This window comes from Ambystoma mexicanum, chromosome 3p (genome assembly GCF_040938575.1).
Source record: "Ambystoma mexicanum isolate Mex_15411 chromosome 3p, UKY_AmexF1_1, whole genome shotgun sequence".
Taxonomy (NCBI): Eukaryota; Metazoa; Chordata; class Amphibia; order Caudata; family Ambystomatidae; genus Ambystoma; species Ambystoma mexicanum.
The window spans coordinates 274,520,305-274,541,177 of record NC_090925.1 but is presented as its reverse complement, the minus strand read 5'-3'; positions in this window follow the sequence as shown (position 1 = coordinate 274,541,177).

Here is a 20,873-nt window from a genome sequence, read left to right as displayed (position 1 = left end):
CAAAGCATAAAGGCATGAATGGGCAATAGAAGATATAGGGAGAGAAAAAGAGAGCGAAGGTTCAAAGATAACGCCCAAATTGCACGCTGAGAGAGAGAAGGAAAGAAAAGATGGAGGGAAAAAGAGAGAAGGGGGACAGAGTGGGAGAAATGGCAGAAAAAGGGAACAGAGTTCGCGTTCTGCGCATCTGATTGGCCAGTGCCCCTTCCAGAGTGCTGCTGTAGGTACCGTACAATGCTAGTAGAGCATGCTTGCCCTTCTGTGCCTATTTAGCAGGAAAATAAAAGCCTTTCCCCAGAGCCACATGCTTCAGGAATGCCAGCGTTTAGTAGGTTTCTTTGTTGAAACCCTTATCTATTTGTATACCCAGTTACAGATAGAATGTGCTCTTTTATCTCCCTTAGGTCAATTGCAGAGCTATCTGCCTAAGGGCTCTGCTGTCATCCTGTCTCTGCACCCTCCGCCCCCCCCCATACTAATCTTGTTACTCTCAACTTCTTTCATGACCATTTGCTCATAGTTGGGAGGTGTGGAGAGAGGGGGTGGGGGCAATTGCCTATAATGGAAACCTGTTCAGAAGACACCAAGGGGAGAACTACCACCAGCAGAAATTCTGCCGATTTCTGACATGAAAGTGGAGGATTATTTATCTTCAGCATGGTGCTGGAGGTAAATCCTCCATTTTAAGGTGAAATTCGGCAACAGGGTAAACACAGAGGCAAGTCTGTTACTGCCAAAAAACCTGTCAGTAACCGACTTGCCAGCACTTTTTTACTGCACTGGTGAACTCGTAATGCAGCCCAATATCAGCCCACACCTGCCACTGAAGCCTTTGCTGATCTTTTTATGTTGATTTTAATTTACTATACAACGCTCACCCGGCTCTTTTGTTATTTCACAGTACTGTACATCCCATGTGTCTCTTTCACTAAAAGTAGAGGCCCTGCTGTGATCCTTCTCAGAATGATGGTACCTCGTGCTCGTGTGTCAGGATTCAGAGATGTGCCCTCCACAGTGCGCATGCGCGTCAGGAGAGGGTGTGTGAATGTTTGGGCTGTCTGGGATGTCGGCGTGTCAATAGGTTACGTAAAGTCCTATTCATGCCCTCAGCACCTCCATTTAAATGTCACCTCTTAGACATGGTTGGCTTTATTTCTCTGTGCCTCTGCAAACAGCCTTTAACATGTTGCAATGCCCTAAGTGCACTCTACATTCTGTTGTGTTTTTCTTGTATAAGGGCCGTATACTTACACACTGGGTAAGGTGGGTGTTTCCTCTACTGTATAATTCTATAAATAGTAACCTGGGGTCGACATCCTGGTGACCCTGTTTGGACGCATACATTAACAGAAATATCGGTATTTCTGATACTCTGGATGCATAAGTAATACATTAAAGTGCGATATTCATGCGCAAGACTGAAGCACTAATGTGCTACAGAGGCCCTGAGACTAAACACATTTGGCCTCATTTTGTCTGCCAAAATCCATGATCAATACCGCCACCCGGTCTGGTGGAATTAATGCTGGATTATGAGAGGTGGTTTGGCGGTGCTAGTTTCCATTCACAGAGTCCCTACGATTCCATAGGGGATTTGTTGTCATTACGATGGGTGGTAATTCACGGCCAGATTTTGGCACTTGGCAGGAGGCACATCCGGCACTTCAATGGAAACGCGTAATTCGACAGTGTGATACAACTGGTTGTAATTCTATAACTGCCAGAAAACCTGATGGTAGTGGACTTGCACTGCATGTCTAACCCATAAAGAAGCCCATTTTCCTGGTGAAGAAGTAACACACCCACCTCTTCGAGGGACGTCATTTCACGAAAATGCCAGGGGTAGCGGAATCGACATCACATGACCCTTTACCTCTGAGGACATCACAAGAAGTGATGTAATTTCACCCCGCCCAGAAGTGACATCACAGGAAGCAATGGTACACAACCCTTCACCCCTCGAAAAAACAGGAAGTTGCATCCCATAGCATTGTTTAGAAGAAAACTACGAAAGACATGGGTACGCTAACACTGTAAAGTGATATGCATTTCATACAAGAATGGATCACCATATGCATCATTAATATCAGTGCGTTTAGGCTCATATTACCAAATCAGTGTGAATGCAAGCAGACTTCCAAGGCCAAACGATAATGATATGGTATTATATAGCACGTACGCTTAAGCCTTCATATAGAACAAAGACACATACACTATCACCCAACCTGTGCTGCTACTCGTTTATCAACCTCAGCAGGATGAAAGGCTGAGTTGACCTTGCTGAGAGTCGAACCTGCAACTTGCAGATCACACACACATTGCAGCAGCCAGCGCTCAACCCACTGAGCTATCTTACCCGCTACAGCAATCAGAAAACCAGCCACTCCAGAAACAGAGCCACATCATGCTGGCCACAGTCCATGAGCCTCAATAAAAAAGAAAAAAAAAAAAAGACTACAACTTTTTTTTGTAGATTGTCTTTTAGGGGTAGCAAGGGAGACCACAGGGGTAGCAAGGGAGACCTCAGAGGTCAAAGTTGCGAACCCTGACAACCCCTAAATGACGTCCTTGACCTCTTCTCTTTGCTTCTGAACAAAAGTTGGTGTTTTGCTTCTCCTTCCTAATGTGATCCCCACATGGCTGTTTTTTTTTAAGTTGCGTGTCTTGTTTCCTGGCACCAGCAGTGAATCTGGTGTATTCTTGTGTGATCGTGGGTACTCATGTTGTCCTGATGATTTGGAAAGCCTTGCGTCAGGTGATGAGTCCGCAGCCTCATCACATTGCCTGCCATTGTGTTCAATGAGAGGTAGGGCTATGCGTTGGCTCTCTCCATTTGGAGCTGCTCAGCAAGGGTGTGGCCAATGGGAGCTTTCTCTCCTTGATTTTAGTGAGCTCATTTGGAATTGTTCTGTGCATTCTAATAGAATTGTATAAACTGGGGGCCTGCTTTGACCTGAATGGGAAGGCCAGATAGGGAATCTAATGGGAATGTGAAAAAGGGAGATTACTGGGGATGTCAAATTTACTAGGAATGTTAACCTGGATGTTATAGGGAATTTCAAACTGTAGTTAACAGGGAGCGACGAGTTTACTGGGAATGTTACACTGGGAACTGAACTGTAGCTCACTTTGTGGCTATGGGAGAGAAGAATCCTAGATCAGGCCTGAACAAAATCTCATATTTCCAATTCCCTTGGACAACGTAGAAAGGTTGGTATAAAATATGCCAGAGGTCGAAATGGGGATAGATTATGTTGGATTCTGGACAGGCCAAAGAATGAGATATCAGTTTTATATTTGTTTTGTTGTAGCAAGATTTTGTATCATCCAGCCTTGAATGGTCTCAATGCAGGTGCCGAGTTTGGCATCTACACTGGGAAACTGCGCAATGTGGATGTGAAGTTGTGCTTCATCGACATACGAAAAGGGGGACCAAATGTTTACATTTAAAAGCAGAGCAGAGAGGGTGGAGTCTTGAGATCTCCACAAGGGAGAGACAGTGAAGAGGAATACACATTATCTGAGATGTTGACTGCCAGGTAGGCAAGGCGCTCCAACAACAGGCTGCTGTTCACCCTGTCCCTGTCAAAGGGAAGCTGCTGGGGATCCCTAAAGTCCTCAGGTAGCGCCAGTCGATGAGGCCACCAGAGGGCAAGGCCTTTTTTTCTAATGTCTGAAGCTCCCACTCATTCACGAGAGCTTCTGGCTTTAGAAAACGGATTTAGAAAAAGAGGTATTTTCTTCCATTATGGCAGCACCATTTTGAAATAAAAGGCGAAGCCGCAAAAAGGCCTTGCCTATTCTTCTTTGATGGTGGCGCCAGCTTCCACCAGGCATCCTTTTAACTAAAAGATGCAGCGATCACCCTCAAGGTTGCCTGGCGGGGTTCGGTGCAACTATTATGGAAGAAAGAGTGTGGCATCAACCCTGCCAGGCATCCCTTTAGCTAAGAGATGCAGGGATCATCACCCTCTTACCAGGGGTGCTAGGATGATGATCCCTGCATTTCTTAGTTAAAGGGATGCCTGGCAAGGTTGGTGCAACAATGAAGGAAATAAAGGTGTGGCACCTACCTTTTAGGTAAGAGATGCAGGGATCATCACCGGCGCACCCCAGATGAGAGGATGATGATCGCTGTAGAGGGATGATTGTCAGGGGTCGGTGATACTTAAGCCGCCTGCCGCCCATTGGGCCATGCCCCCTCTTAGGCAACTCCTCCTTGGAGAGCCCCCTCGATTTCACATGCCACTTAAAACACTGAATGTTACTTTCTCCCTCTCCATGTCTCTCGTGTCACCTCCGAGAGCCGTCATGGCCACATCTGTTCCATATTCCCTCCCAAACCCTGGTGGCAACTCGTGGAGCAGCATCATAGATTGCTACTGCCCAGCAGCAGGGGTTTCCACTAATTCAGAGGTAGTGATGAATGTGGGAAGGGCGGCAGCAAATGCGCAATGTCATGGCACCTGCGTGTTCAAGTCAGGTGCCTTCAGCAGTAGACGGATACGTGTGAGTTTAAAGCAGGAGAGGAGCATTTCTTCATTGACCTTCCATAACTAGAGGGCCTTACCTCATGGGTCTTCCGGTCTTCCCTGGGCTTGCGCGATCTGAATGACACCTGGCCTAGTAGGATCGCTGTCTGTCCTCCCTTTGTTCCCCCCTCCCTTGCCTCGTCTCGCCGTGAAACACTTATGTATAGGCACATTATAAATGCCATATCATATCATATCATATCAACATATGAGGCTATACTAGTGGGTCATGTGGAAAGGATCTGCAAAGGAAACTCTGTGGTTATAAATACAAACAAGAGTAAAAGGGATTTTCAGTGAAATGTGATGAAAGAAAACTAGGGGTAAAATTGTGAAAGCTGTTAAATCGTGTGTGTATTTAGGTGTGATAATAGCTGATAACTGCAACTGGTCCCCACACATCACTAAGCCAAACCAAACAGCTGGAGCTGTACTAACTACGATCACAAGCCCAGTGAGCAGGCACAGAAAAAGGATACACACTTCCACTAACGAAGTCCGGCCTCACTGTATTCTATGATGCTAAAATCTGGGCCTTTGTCCTGTAGTGAACTGGTTTGCAGTCAAGCAGCGTGATCTTAGGGAAAGGGGACTGCTAGTTCTTGCGATTTTCCCACGGACCGGGGCCGTTTCTAGGGGCTGGCAAACCAGGCAACAGCCCAGAGCATAGCTGAGGAAAGGAGCGCAGTGGGGACACCCTGTTAAATCTCCCTGGGAGAACAGCTGGCCTTTGCATCTTAACATCATTAACATAACCTGTCTCTGTTTCCATCTGTTTAGTACTGGTGCCTTTTAACGATGCAGAGTATCACGCCACTCTCTGCCTCCCGGGGGTAGATGGATATGGGTAGGAGAGGCTTACCTGCCCGGCCCATGACCATCCACCGCCAATAATGCACTAAGAGGCTTAATATTCTTTCTGCTCAAAGTTTTCAATAAGGCTCCCACCTCCCAAATGATCACCTCTTTGTGAAACCAAGCATGCATAACGGGCTAGACAGTCTGATCATTGCTCTCTACACTGGGGGCTCATGGTGTACGAAAGGGATTTTGTGCTGGCTTAATCAAGGGCCAGAGACTGCCTGCAAGAGTAGGACGCCCAGGTAAATAGCCACAGGAATGCTTGCTGTATGAGCACATGATGAATTGGTATTCACTTATGTTATAGTAGCAGCTGACTAGGTTCATATTCTTGTTTGTCAGAGGTTTTTAGATGATCAAATAAATGAACTCCATGTCATCTGAACACACTGGGGTTTATTTGAAAATCATTGCTTTCTGGTATGTTAATTCAGTTGAAACCTAAAACACTGCAACTCCCATAATGCACTGATCTGTTACATGGAAGCCCAGGACTGGAGAACATGCGTTTAGGTGGCATGGAGTCGCCTTGCCAAACTATGCTGCTTAGTGGGAGGCAAACACATCTGAGTATATAGGTAAACAAGCACAATTGTTACCCATTATGTTTGTTGCTGCCCTTTAAGTGTTAGAAAAGGGGCCAGGAGTTGGACACATTGTAAGGTTTGAAGGCCGAGTGATATGAACATAAGGGAATTACACCTTTGCTTGGTGTTGTATATTTAAAGGACCAATTGTATGTGTGGGTCTGTGTGTGTTGGAGAGAGATTTACTTTGCAAAAATGCACGTGCAAATGTGGAAAAGAAGCATTAACTAAGCCAACTGTTTTAACTTGTGCACAGTAAAAACGTTTTCATTGTTGCTACTATAGTTATTCAGATCACACGCCAATGTACCTTCACAAATTGGCTCGTGCAAGATCGATTAGGTGCCCAAGTTGCCATAATTCAATAGGTTTGGCCAAGATATGTTAACATACATTCTATTACAGGAATCATCTTCACACAGTAAGTTACTTACATCATTTCCAGGCACTTACACTAATTGCCAGCTGTGGCCGTCAGACAACAGCAACTAACATAATTTACTAGGCCTTTCAATGTGCTGCCATTGTACTTGCATCATGTAATTATGATTTGGTGTTTTAAAGAGTTTAATATAGATGGACCACTTTAAAATCTCTGTATTAATCGGTGTTATTATAAGTCACTGATGGTACTCAATTCAGCACCTTGGGGATGATGAAGGACGTAGTCGACACAACCAGGTTTCCAAACCTGCCACATGGTATTGGCCCATTGTGCCATTTTGTATATATGACCACACTATACTCAAGTACTCTCACCAAATACTAGAATTTCCCATTATATGCTCAGGCACTCACACCATTTGGCAGGTATTGTTATAATTTGTGTAGGTACTCAGATCAAATGCCAAGATGACTGTTTCACTCATAGCCTAACTACCCCTATTTCCCCTATAGCAACTTGAAGTAGCTCCAAGGCACGCTTTGTAACCTACATTGTATTTAAATTAGTTGGCAACTGCCTCCTTTTTACCACACCTATCTCTTCCTTTATTTCACAATCATCTTCCATTCCTCTGCTGGAGCTTTTTGAACAGCCTCTGAGCGCTGTGTTCACCAACTGAAGCAAGCTGTTGGCTCTTGCTGCACGTTCAATGAGAGAAACATTGTTGGGAAAGTAGATAATGCAGCAATAGATGCAGATGCAGCAGTAACATCTGGGAGTGTGCCCTTCATTTAGACACTGAGCATAAACATGGGATAATAAAACTAAATTCCTGTTTGTAACATTGTTGTATATGTTGCCCACTTATTAATGTTAGATACCATTCAATAACTGTTATTTAAATTGCAATGATGTAATGATTTAGGAGATGGTGTGCAATGGTGGGGAGCAGTAGAGGAGAAGAGTGGGGGGCGGCAGGGTGTATTCTGGTGTTTCATCCTGGCAGCAAAATTGGCTAGAAACTAACCTGCTAGCTATTGCCTTGAATTATGATTTGACAATTAATCTCACAAATGAGAGGCTCAAGGTGACATCTAAAGTGTATGTGCTGTAGTGCAAAATGTCAACAAGTGACTACTTGATATATCAACTTAGAAAGAATCAAGCCAGGACAACCCACACTCGAGAAAGCTGACATGGCTCGGAAATCAGTGTTAGTCAATATATGTTAATGACTGTGTCTGCACTAATGAAAGAGAAAGATGGGGTCCCCTCAAAGCAGTCAGGAAGCCTTGAGAATGACAATGTATCTCTGCTACGAACATAGAAGACACTGAGCTGTGGATGAATCGACCACCTTACAATGTCATAGCACGTGCTACCTAATTCCATTGCCCCCACTTTATATTCAGACCCAGTGAGATCCATGAGATCCACCAGTGAGCTGCCAGTGTGCTCATGACATATGCAACAACTTTCCATTCATTGATAATGTAGCAAAGAAAAGAGGTGGAGCATATAGTTTATTCAGGTGTGATCCACTGAAACAGAAACTACTGGGCACTTTATACTTGCCTGCCCACTATATGACAATGAATAACCGGGCAAATCTAGATCAAGTGCTTGCAGGAACCTTTCAATATCTTGATACAGGTTCTTTCTTCTGGGGAATTTAGTTATGGACAAAGTCCTGGTATGTGTGTGCATGTGAGGGACACACACTGATGACACCTGGTGAAGTTCCACCAAGGGAAAATGAGGAAACCATGGCAGTTCTCTGGCATCTCATCACACGTGTGTGACACATTGGATTCTGCTCTGCATGAGTACCGGGATGACTAGGGGTAAAATGGCCCACTCAGCCCTCACACTTCTACAAACTAAAACACAACACAATCATAAAGGGTCAAACGGGGACAGTTAAGGGACATACCTTGTTTGCCTTTTGTCGTAATGTGGGCAGAGGGAAGGCTATGATCATAAGAGGGGTGTGAAGGTGAGTCAGTAGTGAGCCGCACAACACAGTAGCACAGTCCAAAATAAAGGGAATGTCTAATCAAGGTTCTATAAAATGTAAAATATGTATATACTTTAATCACACACACCATATGCATGTAGAACCAATAGAAAATACTGTACAAAAAACCATCCCAAAGGAAGAACTGGGAAGATGCAGCAGATTGGAGAAAGTAGCACTCTGAGCGTCGGTCCAGGGGTGGTAGATAAATGACTAGTCACAAAAAGGATACATCTTGCATGAAAACAGGATCTGTCATGACCTAACCAGTCTCTAGGGTCCAAGTGGGGGCAGCTCAGAAGCAACATTACCTGGATTCAGTTCTTGGTGGGTTGATGGAGTAAGACCCATTGTTGAACGTGGATGAGAGCAGATCAAGCACAGTTTGTATACATTGGATCATGTGGGCCAAACAGCAAGAAGGCATTGAGTAGGGGTGAACGGTAGCTACTCTGTGCAGTCAAAGGGTGGCTCCAATGGATGCAGGTTAAGGGGGTTCACAGGATTGTTTTGCAGTTTACCAGGCCGAGTAGGGCTTTAGCCGCTGGGTGAGTTCGGTGAGTGACGCAGTGCGAATTGGCAGCCGACGGTTGTGAGGGTGCAATAGCCTGAGCTTTTTTAAATTTTTATATACAATGATGTGGGTAAACATATCTCTGAAAGTGAGAGCTGCTAATCAGGCCCCACTTTCATAATGCTCCATGATGAAAACTATGGTGCAAACATGTCTCCCTACTGAGCTTGTGTACTTAGACCTCTAGGCAGCTGCCTTGTAGTTTGGCAACTAGCCATTTTCAGAGGTACATGTGCATTCCTACAAATAGTCTGATCTAACCTAGAGTTACAGCAGCCAGGGTCTGCCTATAACCGTAGGTTGCCTCGATCCAAAACTCTGTAATTCTGTGCTCCCAGATCCTGGTGGCAGATTAAACTCTAACTATGAGCAATGTATAGTTTTGACACGGAGATTACGCTAAAGTTATCAAAGAAAGGAGAAAACCCTTTCCCCCAACATTTCCAGGGGAATATTTGGTGTGATCTGCTGATGGACATGAACTGCTGCAAACATAGACTGCTGGTGCCGGGGCAACTGCTCATTGGAGGTGACATCTCCTTGCAGTGCTCTCTGGTAACCTTCCTGGCTAGGAAGTTTAGAACAAGCTGGACTCCTTGGATATGGTCCTCAGCAACCAGAAGGCAAGAATAAGGTCTGGGCACTTTGTGCCCACATTTAACAATTTTTGAGCCGGTTTGACTGCGTTGAGATCCTTTTCACGCCAATGCAAGCTCCCGGAACTGCTTTTCACACTCTCTGCTATTCAATCCATTTTCAATCCGTATCAACACCAACTCAACCCACTGGAATCGTCTTCACCTATCTCAACAGTGACTTGACCACCTTGGCCCCATCTCAACGTTGAAATGACCTTGTGGTAGCTATCAATGTAATCCATCTTAACCTCTAACTCAACCCTGCTGAACCCATCAGCTTGGCCATTTCAATGGCTGACTTGACTCTCTAAAAACAGTCATCTTGACCAGTCTCGACGCTGACTCGACACAGTGGAAGTAATCATCTGGACTTTTCTCTGATGCTGATTTAACCCAGCAAATGGCATTGACTCGCCTGTCTTGAGTGCTGATTTGGCCTGGTGAAAGCAGTCATCTTGGCCCATATGGATGCTAACTGTGTCTTCTGGAAGAAATCATCTCCACCAATCTCTATGCTGACTTGACCTGCTGGAAGCAATCATTTCAACTAGTCTTGATGCTAGCTCAACTGCTGTCTGCAATCATTTTCACCCACCTCAACGCCGAATCCAGGGGACTGAGAGTAATCAACTTGACCCTGCCTTGACTACAGGAAACCACCTAGAAGCCTGTCTTTGGATGTCAAGATCCAACGACAAGCCTAAAGGTTATTTGGAGTGATTCTGTCCTTTTGGCATGCCTGAAGGGCTCAAGTGATATTTTAAAAAACACACTCCTTAGCTAATAAAGACCTTTATTGACCTTGACTTTGCTGCTTAATATATTCCCTTTGCACCTCTGTGTTACACCAAGAGTGCCCACTTTCATTGCAAAGCCTACATATGCCACGTCTTCTCTTTTTTGTTAGATAGTTTTCATTAGCTACTCTGTTTATAATTTGTTTGTTTAATTAAATTCACCTATTAATTATAGAACCCTCGTGGGACAGTATTATTATTTTATTTAGGTATCCTAGTACAGTCGCTTCTGTGAATGCTTCTGTGCTAGCTCATACCCACCCCTGAACTGTTTAGATTGAACTCAGCCCATGTTACCATAAGAGGTGAAGGAGATATAACTGTTGGGCTGTGCATGTTTCTTCCTTATGATTGGGAGCACTGCTGATTTACTACTACTGTGGGGTTGAGAAGGAGTTTTATCTGCTACTCATCTCTATACTCCTGCTGAGCAGTAGTTAGTTCATCACAATGTTCTATGTTAAAAGAAACACTTGAATACTAGCAATTGTGCAGTGGGTTGGGTAAAAAGGCATGTAAAAATGATCTAGACAATACCATTTGTGATATTCCAGGGGATTTCCCTGATGGCCAACATCTGACCCAGGCCCTGATGCATGGTGTGGACCACTTGTATTTAGCTCTGAGCCTCTTGGAGGTTCCTCCACTAGAACATAAGGTTAAACGTTCCCAATTTAATGGCTTGAGGACTCAGTGCACTTGTACAAGGATTCTTAAATACTTCCTGGTGCCAACATGATGTGTGTAGGGCAGACCCATCAACCAATAAACAACTACTCCAAAGGGGGTCAATAATGGGTGCTCGACTTGCAAGAAAAACAAACTTTATCACATGCAAATACGGCAATGAGTGTCAGTCAGTTCTGTAGAACTGAAAACTGAAATCACGCTTGACACACCTATTCTAAGTTACATCTTTTACAGAGGCAAACTGCACAATAGCATAAGCAAAATATATCATATACAAAATAATTCCACATTCCCCATTGGCTAAAGCTTATGCAAAATCTAAACATTGCCTATAGTTAATTTACCCATTGGTCGTGCATATCTAAATATAATCCCTTACAAGACAACCAAATTGTGCAGTCAGCATAAAAAAATGTGAAGTGATTGGTTCATTATACTCAGGTAAATTGTTACACTAATGTACTCTCCTTATTGGTCAAGATAACTTTAGACAGTTCATGATGTGCATACCCCTGAGATGACCCAATCAGGGAGCTATTACGAACAATGAGGTCAACCCCACCTAGTGATGCAATGGCTTCCTCATGAAACCAGACAATTTGGCACTCCTGAATGGCCTCTCCGACCTTGCAGCTGTACTTTTTTGGTATCACCTCTTGCGACTGCCATCTGAGACTACGTTGCACCTCTGGCAGGCCTCCTACTCTATCTCTATCGGGAACCATGTGCTTTATAAAAAACACAGTTTAGGCACCATTCCTGTGGATGAATTTCATATATTTATTTGCTCTGCGTGCTCAGACACCTGTAGTTGAAATAGACCGGCCGCTTCTCATTGGGGGTGGTATTACTTCAAATCTAGCTCAGCACCTTTGTAATGCCATACACAAGGCCCTACTCTCATGAGATTCACCCTTAACTGTGGCAACATTAATCTAATTGTCAGAAAACAACATTCCATTCTCCGCTCTTGTGAGTTGCTCACCCTGGCACAATTAGCTTGCTATCTGTGCTGTGCATCTTCCTTCTTCTTCCTTAACCTTGGCCGTCTCATCATTCGCTAGGGGAAAAATGCATGCATTCTAGTTAAATGAACAAAGCAAAAGCTCCTAATCCATCAAGTTACTGAAAATAATAGCTTCCAGTGAGGCTTAATCCAAAATGTCAGAACCCTTGCTACCGTGGCACACTGCCCATACGTTACTAAAGCAATACATTTTACCCTATCTTGCTTACAAACTGCCAAACGCTGCTCAAAATATAAAAAGAAACAGCATGCCCTTAATACAACCAAAACACAATGTGATCATTACTACTAGCTACAAACTATTAAACAATGCCCTGGCTATAACCTCTAACTATAGTGTGGAATGTTATTACTTTGTTGCTCCTTTTACATCATGTAAGGCTCTGTGATGATTTCGAAGGTGTGTCAAAGCTTAACAACAAATAACACGTTGACAGAACTGCCAAACAAAACGGCAACATACTAACACTAAATGACCAGCTCTCTTTGCTAATGCAATTTGTGCAGCCTTAACCTCTTTCCACAGTTGGGTGTTGCACTTGCATCCCAACAGGTTTATGGTCAATCCATCGATTTCAAATGCATCGAAATGCATTTCCAACGATGCAAAAGTATCAAATGCCTTTCCATAGAAATGCTATCTTTTACATGTAAAAGTGCATTTCCATCGAAACCAGTCCATCAAATTTCTAAATGGAAAATTTTAGATGGATATGCACTTTTAAATGTAAAAAACTGCATTTCGAGGCATTTCTTTGTAACGTTTAAATGTTACATGGAGCTGTCCAGTGCTGAAATCTTCAAATAATTTTAGCACTGGCCAGCTTCATGTAACATTGCATTTTTTTTAGGGGAGTTTCCCCCTACTAATCCCCAACTCCCAAAACACCCCCCAAACCTAACCCTAACACAACTCAAGACCTGAACCTAATTCTAATCCTTGCCCTACACCTTAACCTAACCCTAATTCAAACCTTTGCCCTACCCCTTACCATAACATTAAATTCAACCCTAGCCCTACCCCTTACACTAACCCTAACCCTAAATCTACCCCTTACCCTAACCCTTGCCCTACCCCATACCCCATACCCTAATCCTAATTTTAAAATTAAAAAAATCCATCGAATTTCCATCCAATTCTTTTCAATGAAAAGACATTTCGATGGAAATGCTTTTCGTTGGATATAATTCAATGGTAATGCATTAGATGAAACTGATTTCGATGGAATGACCAGATACCATCCAAACATGTTTTTAATCTAACATTGCTATTTTCATTATGGTTTTTAGCACAAACCTCTCTGCAGAGCAGAACATGGGTACATACTATTTCAGATTTCAAATTCTCTGGATTTACAAAATGGGAAACTAACTCCCAGACCAGGGCAACTTTGATGATCAGATCTTGCAAATGAAATATTCCATTCACAGAGAACTCAAACTCGGTCAAATGAGAAATCGATGTGACCTATCACATGACTGAGAATATCCATGTACACCTTCTCACAGTTACTAGACAGAGTAAGAGAGTGTAGGTTGCTAGAAGAGAGCATGTGATCCTCAGAGCACATACTACTTGAAAGGAAGTGTACAATGGGAAAAGAACGCACATAGGACTGATGTGAGCACACACAACTTGAAGAGCGAGGTCGGAGCAGAGAGAAGGTACACTGCTTGTAGCAATAGTAAAGTGTATCAAGTGAGGCACTGGGGTTGCCCAAGAGCGGTGTAAACCTCCGTATAGGTGTTTCTATAGTTTCTTTAGCAGTTTAGCGGCCCACAATCTACATGAAAGCTTCACTGTTCTACTATCAGATACTTGCAAGTTCAGTCTTAAATGTTGCAATACCGTAATCTTATGTCCTGCAGAGCCTTGCATGCCAGGTTTAGTCATTTTATGTAAGGGACAGAATTGCATTTCTATGTGCTATGTGCTGAAATCAGATGCCAAGCGCAGCCTCAAATGGCTAAGTACTGACATCAAATGCCTGGAATAGTACACATATGTAAGGTCTAGCCTCACATGAGCAGGTGATGAAGCCATATGTCAGGTGCAGCCTAAAATACCCAAGCACAGCCCAAGTGTCCCAAATGTGCAGGTACTGACATATTCTTTTAGACAAAGCCTCAACATTCAGGTATCATCATCAAATCTAAAATAAAGGCGTTTATTATTATTAGTATCATTATTCTTTTTACTATTAATAATAATAATAATAATAATAATAATAATACATTTAATGAGCGTGAACCTAGCTTCGGGAAGCAATGGCACACTTCACAATCATAAGGGTGAAGAACATGGTGAAGGGAGCAGAGAAGCAGACAGAGGGGAGCTAACAGCAGGGGAGGGGAGGGTATTCAATTGGTAGCAAGGGATTGGTAGCAAGAGGCCGGGGGTGTACCCCCGCTTCATCTTGGCTGCCATCTCTCCCTATGACGTTCCGCGCCCCAAGCAGATTTAAATTCTGCATTGTGTGTGTAATCACACTGCAAGACACCTTAATATAGTGTCAAACCCAAGGTCCTTGCCCTTGCCACGAGATTCATGATTATTGCCAGCCTCCATTAAGGCCCACAAGGTTGCGGGCATTCAAAGATGGCCAACCGCAATTTTGAGCTGCTTCATACAGCCCCTATTTGCCTCAGATAGCCGTGATTGGCTGATCTTTTGCACACCAATCCAATCCAGGCGAACGCCGGCCAACCCACTAAGGCCACCCAACGAGGCTTCCTGTCCTGAGCCTGTCCAGATTCGACAGAGCCCAGGGCCATGAACGCTGCCCGTACGTACCGTACGTACCGTGAACATTTGGGACTAACCTCGGAACAATGCTGATGCCTGTACTCCTGCCACCTGGTAAGATCCTCACTGTAACACACTGGACGATTTTCTAAACGTAGTAGATTATGATTTAATGTCTCCAGCTACCCCTCAGCAACCGCAGTTCGCCTTACTCGCCCATATTCACTTGCCTCTAGGTTGCCGGTACCTAACCATCAGCTTTCCTAATTGCTATTACCCTATCCAAATGCTGTGCTTATCAGCATCTGCATGTAATCCTATTGTAGTATCCACTAGCCACATGGTACATGATAACATGCCTCACACTCCCTGTCTACCCTATTGATTGTGCCACTCATCAAGTAACCTGCATTCTGTATTGCACACTCATATAACCTCGCCCTTCCATCTGAATGTAGCTATACCTGCCTCCCATTGACTGCACTACTTGTATCAGAAAGCACACTCTTTGCCCATGTGCCTCATGCCCTTGCCCCTGGCCTTGGCCATTTGAAACTGACCCTGCCTTTCATGAATGTAGAGATGAACATATAGAACAGGATGTTGCTGCTGAATGCGTGAAATGCACGAGTGCTTGAAGGGGATGAATGCGGGGAGCGGATGGGTGCGGAGAGAGGTTGGGTGCGTAGAGGGGATGAGTGCGTATTGGGGAGGACTGCGTAGAGGGGATGAGTGCATAGAGGGGATGAGTGCATAGAGGGGATGAGTGCGTAGTGGGGATGAGTGTGTGGAAGAGATGAGTGCATAGAAGGGATGAGTGCGTAGAGGTGATGAGTGCGTAGAGGGGATGAGTGCGTAGAGGGGATGAGTGCGTAGAGGGGATGAGTGCGTATAGGGGATGAGTTTGTAGATGGGATGAGTGCGTAGAGGGGATGAGTGCATAGAGGGGATTGAGTGCGTAAAACAGGTACATTGATAATACGTGTGAGGACATAAAGCGGATGAGTACCTGGAGTGAACGAATTCCTGGAGCAATCGAGCGCCCAGAGTGAACAGACGTGTTGCAAAGAGCAGATGAGTACATAAAACGAACGAGTACAGATGAACGTTGAATGCGTAGAGCATGGGCAGACAGGAGTGCATGCGTCGGGGCAGACAAGAGTGCATGCGTGGGCAGACACGAGTACATGCGTGGGGCAGACAAGAGTGCATGCGTGGAGCAGACAAGAATGCATGCGTACGGTAGACTGGAATACGCAGGGCGAATTAGGGTGCGCAGGGTGGGATGGAATGCATGAGTGCGTGAGCGGACCAGATTGTATGGAACAGACTAGGGTGCACGGAGTGGATAGGAGTGCATGGAATGGACTGGAGCGCATAAAATTGCATGACATATATAGTATGGTCTGGAATGCAGAGAACGTTTGAAAAAGCTGATAACCCATCATATCACACCACCAAGCTTACTGTCTCCTTTACATTACCACTCAGCTAGAACACAGAGATACTATGACACCATTTGGTATAACTGTTCCCATACCAACATCCACCGCTTACTCCACATCACTCTAAGTAAACACTGCTGGTTACACCCCCCAGCCAGGTGTTCTCCTCAGGCCTAACGCAGCCACATCCGGTCTGGATAAATCCTGCCAGAACGAACACATACCCCTGATCTCTCAACCACCACACCTACCGCTAAGAAGCAGCTGTTACACGAATACCGCATGAGCTGCACACATACCCGGTGCTCACACGCACCTTTTGACTCTCTCCACTCTCTCTAACGATCTGAACTTCGGTTCCCAAGGGCGTTCAACCTACCAGCGCCTTCAGACCATACCAATGGTATATAAGGCGCTCTATAAATGCAAAATAACATAACATAACATCTGTTATCTGCCTCACCTGATTGTGATTTTATACATTTTCAGAGTGACTTTGTTTATTTGAAATTGATCCTGCCTTCCACGTACATCTGCTATTAGCCTCACCTGAATGTGATTTTATACATTTTGAGGGTGACTTTGCTTATTTGAAACTGACCCTGCCTTCCACGTACATCTGTTATTAGCCTCACCTGAATGTGATTTTATACATTTTGAGAGTGATTTTGCTTATTTGAAACTGAACCTGCCTTCCATGTACATCTGTTATTAGCCTCACCTGAATGTGATTTTATACATTTTGAGAGTGACGTTGCTTATTTGAAAGTGACCCTGACAATCCACGTGCATCTGCTCTTAGCCCCATATGAAAGTGATCTTAGCGTTTTTTTCCTGAAACTAATCTAGCCTATCAACATGTATTTGAAACTAGATTTGACCCTAAAATAATTTTGAACTACTGAATTGACTCTAGTTCACTCTGACACTAGCGACCTTTGCCCCACCCTAACTTTATGAGCTCACCTCATGACTACTTAAAATTTGTCTAGTCTAGTTCATGATCATGAGCAAATTCTTAAGGACCCTGATAATCCATTTTATATTAGGCATCCTCGCCAGACGCCCTGGCCTCATGCCCACCTAAGGACAGGAATATGAGATTGAAATCAAGACTGCCCCGCCTCTATGAACCCAAAACAAATTATACCAACAGAGGCACCATACGCAATGCTTCCCAACTCCCAGAAATATCCAATAAACGTTTACAGCAGCATAACTCTTATAATCTGACCCATGCACTTTTTGCCATAACGACTAAAAACTCCTGAAGAGTTAACCTACCCATAGCTAAACATCTTCCTACCACCAAACCTACAAGCACCCTTTCACTATCAGGGTCGCTTATTAATGCTAGATCTATGGTGGCCCACGCCACTGATATCACTGACACCCTCACTAATGAGAACCTGGACCTGCTTGCCATAACTGAAACTTGGCTCCACGAGGCTGCAGGCCCTGCCCTTATGATAGCTGTACCGGATGGCTACCAGATACTTAGAGCCGACAGACCAAATGCCAGAGGCGATGGTCTAGCCATTATCCAGAAAACCCACCTACTTATCAGAATTGCTACCACCGCATCGTACCAATCCTGTGAGATACTTACAGCTAAACTTCACCTTTCCAATAACCATACCCTTACAATCCATGTGGTCTATAGACCGCCTGGACCACTAGGAACCTTCGAGGACGACCTAACTTGTCTCCTAGCTAACAACACTAAAGACCATGCCCAAATCTTATTACTGGGAGACTTTAATCTCAGCTTTAATGATAATGATGACAAACCTGCCCAATCAGCGGCTGCACTTCTGAAGGACTATGGGCTGGCTCAAAAAGTCACTACCCATATCAAATGAAGGACCCTCGATTGGATCGCCGACCTGAATTGTAATACTACTTTCACCAACATTAACCCGCAATCCTTGACTGACCACTATCTAATCACCTTCACTACCTCTTGTGACCTTATCTGCCCTAAAATAATAGTTATGGCACCGCCACTCCCTACTAGGAGTAAAAAGGACATCACTGCAGAAAAATGACTTCCACATCTTCTCCCCACTCTCAATAATTTAGCCACAACTCAGACCCCACCCTTCTAGTGGAGGTCTTTAATAGCACCATGACCAAGGCGCTAGACACCATCGCACCTGTCAAACTCTGCAAAGGTAGACAGAAACTTCACCTTAATGCTTGGTTCACACCCCAACTGAAAGAATTAAAAATTCAAACAAGAAAGCTTCAATCAATTTGGCTCCACTCGCCCACTGAAGAATAAAGCTAAGTTAACTAACCTCTCTAAACTATACAAGAATTAAATAATCAGCACAAAAACGAATATATTCAATGACAGGATATCCAAGGCAAAATTGGTCACTAAGGAACTATTTTCTATCCTTCATGAAATGGAATCACCAATACCACAGGTTGATAACACTCCTAAGGACAAACTTTGGTGTACTGACATACAAAATGCTCTATCAAATAAAATCACCTCCCTCCAAATTAAAATAGCTAAAATGAAAGCCTCTCTGCTCCTACCTGCAGAGCCCTTAGCTCATCAGCAACCCTTAATCACACAGGATAGTACCACCCTACCCTTCAACTTCAAGAAAATCTCCATCGCTGAAACAGAAAACATCACACTCTCACTTAAACCTTACAATTGCAAAGGAGACAACTGCCCAGCCCAAATTATAAAGGATGCAGCCAGAGACTTAGCCCCATTCATATTGAAGTTCATCAACGCCTCCTTCAAGACCAACCTAGTGCCCAATCACCACAAACAATCCTGGCTGCTCCCACTACTTAAAAAACAAACGCTAGACCCTTCTATCCCAATTAATTACAGACCCATCACCACTGTCCCTTTCTTACTTAAAATCATTGACAGAGTAGCTTACCTACAAATACAGGACTACTTAGAAGCTAACCACCTATTAGGATCACGTCAGTCTGGCTTCCGCCCCCTCCATGGCACAGAAACATCCTTGATTGACCTTAAGACCCAAATTGACGAGTTGAAGGACAATGGGAAATCAGCTATTCTACTCCTCCTTGACTTATCTGCAGCCGATGACCTGGTGGATCATGCAGTATTATGCAACCACTTTAGGTCAGCTGCCCATTTCTCAAGTGATGCCATAACCTGGGTTCAGTCTTTCCTAGCTAACTGTACAATGAGAGTCTTCTCCCCCTCAGCAGCTGCTGATCCCATACAAGTCTCCTGTGGCGTGCCTCAGGGATCATGTGTATCTCCCACCATGTATAACATCTTTACTATGCCCCTGTTTGACAAGTTGGACAGTTTGGTTATCACCTATACTAACTATGCAGATGACACCCAAATCCTCATTCCCCTTTCGGGCAACTTCCTGGACAACTCAGCCGTAGTAAATAAGAAATACCTCCTCATTCAGGCATGGATGGCATCCCAAGGCCTATGCCTGAACGATGACAAAACGGAGCTACTGATCCTAAGTACAGAGACGGCCATCAAAAAACTCAACCCCAGCTATGGATCATTCAACATTGACAATAATGTCATCAAAGTGATGCCGCCATTAAAACCCTTGGCTTCTATCTTGACTCTGCACTTACCCTTAAGAAGCAAGTCAATTCACTAGCATCATCAACAGAATATACTTGCAAATTGATCCCAGCCTGCAGACAATTTCTCTCTGAAACTAGCCATATCACCTTGGCCAATGCACTTATATTATCGAGACTGGATTACTGCAATGCATTTTACGCGGGATCCAATAAAAACATCATGGGCAAAGTACAAAGACTCCAAAATAATGCCCTTAGAGCAGCTCTAAACATTCTGAATAGAGAACACATCTCTGCATTTAGAAGAGATGTCCACAGCCAAGATCAAGGATAGGATTCTCCTCAAAACACTTTCTCTTACGTCCAAATGCTTAAATAACATAGCGCCACCCTACCTGGTAGAAAGAATACATAAGAGAACCACTAACCGACCCATGAGATCCGCCAACGCCTACACCTTAGAGGTTCCCAGATTTAAACGGACTACAGCTGGCGGCACTAGCTTCCCAGTCATAGCCGCTCAATCTGGTTACCAGTCATTTGGTCGAAAACCAAATGATGGAATGACCATTTGATCGAAGTAAAATGGTCGAAAAAAAAAGGTCGAATTTTTATTTTATTTTTTTTATACCCCCCTTTTTCTTTATTAAAAATATTTTTTAACCAACCGAAACTAAAATAAATAAATAAATAAATAAAAAAATGCGACCTTTTTTTTTCGACCATTTTACTTCGATCAAATGGTCATTCAATCTTTTATTTTCGACCATTTGACCGGACACCGCTCAATCCTGGAATGGACTCCTCTTAGATATTAGAACAGACCAGCCCTACTCCAGATTTAGACGTAAAGCCCTCACCTGGATACAGACTAATGATGTGTAATCCTGCTGACCTCTCTACCTCTAACTGAGCCCTTTATTGCCACCACACCTTGACTGCACCTTTTATATAAGCTTTGCCAGGCATGACCACCTTCAACTGTATATGTTCTATTGTACCTCGTTGACAGTATT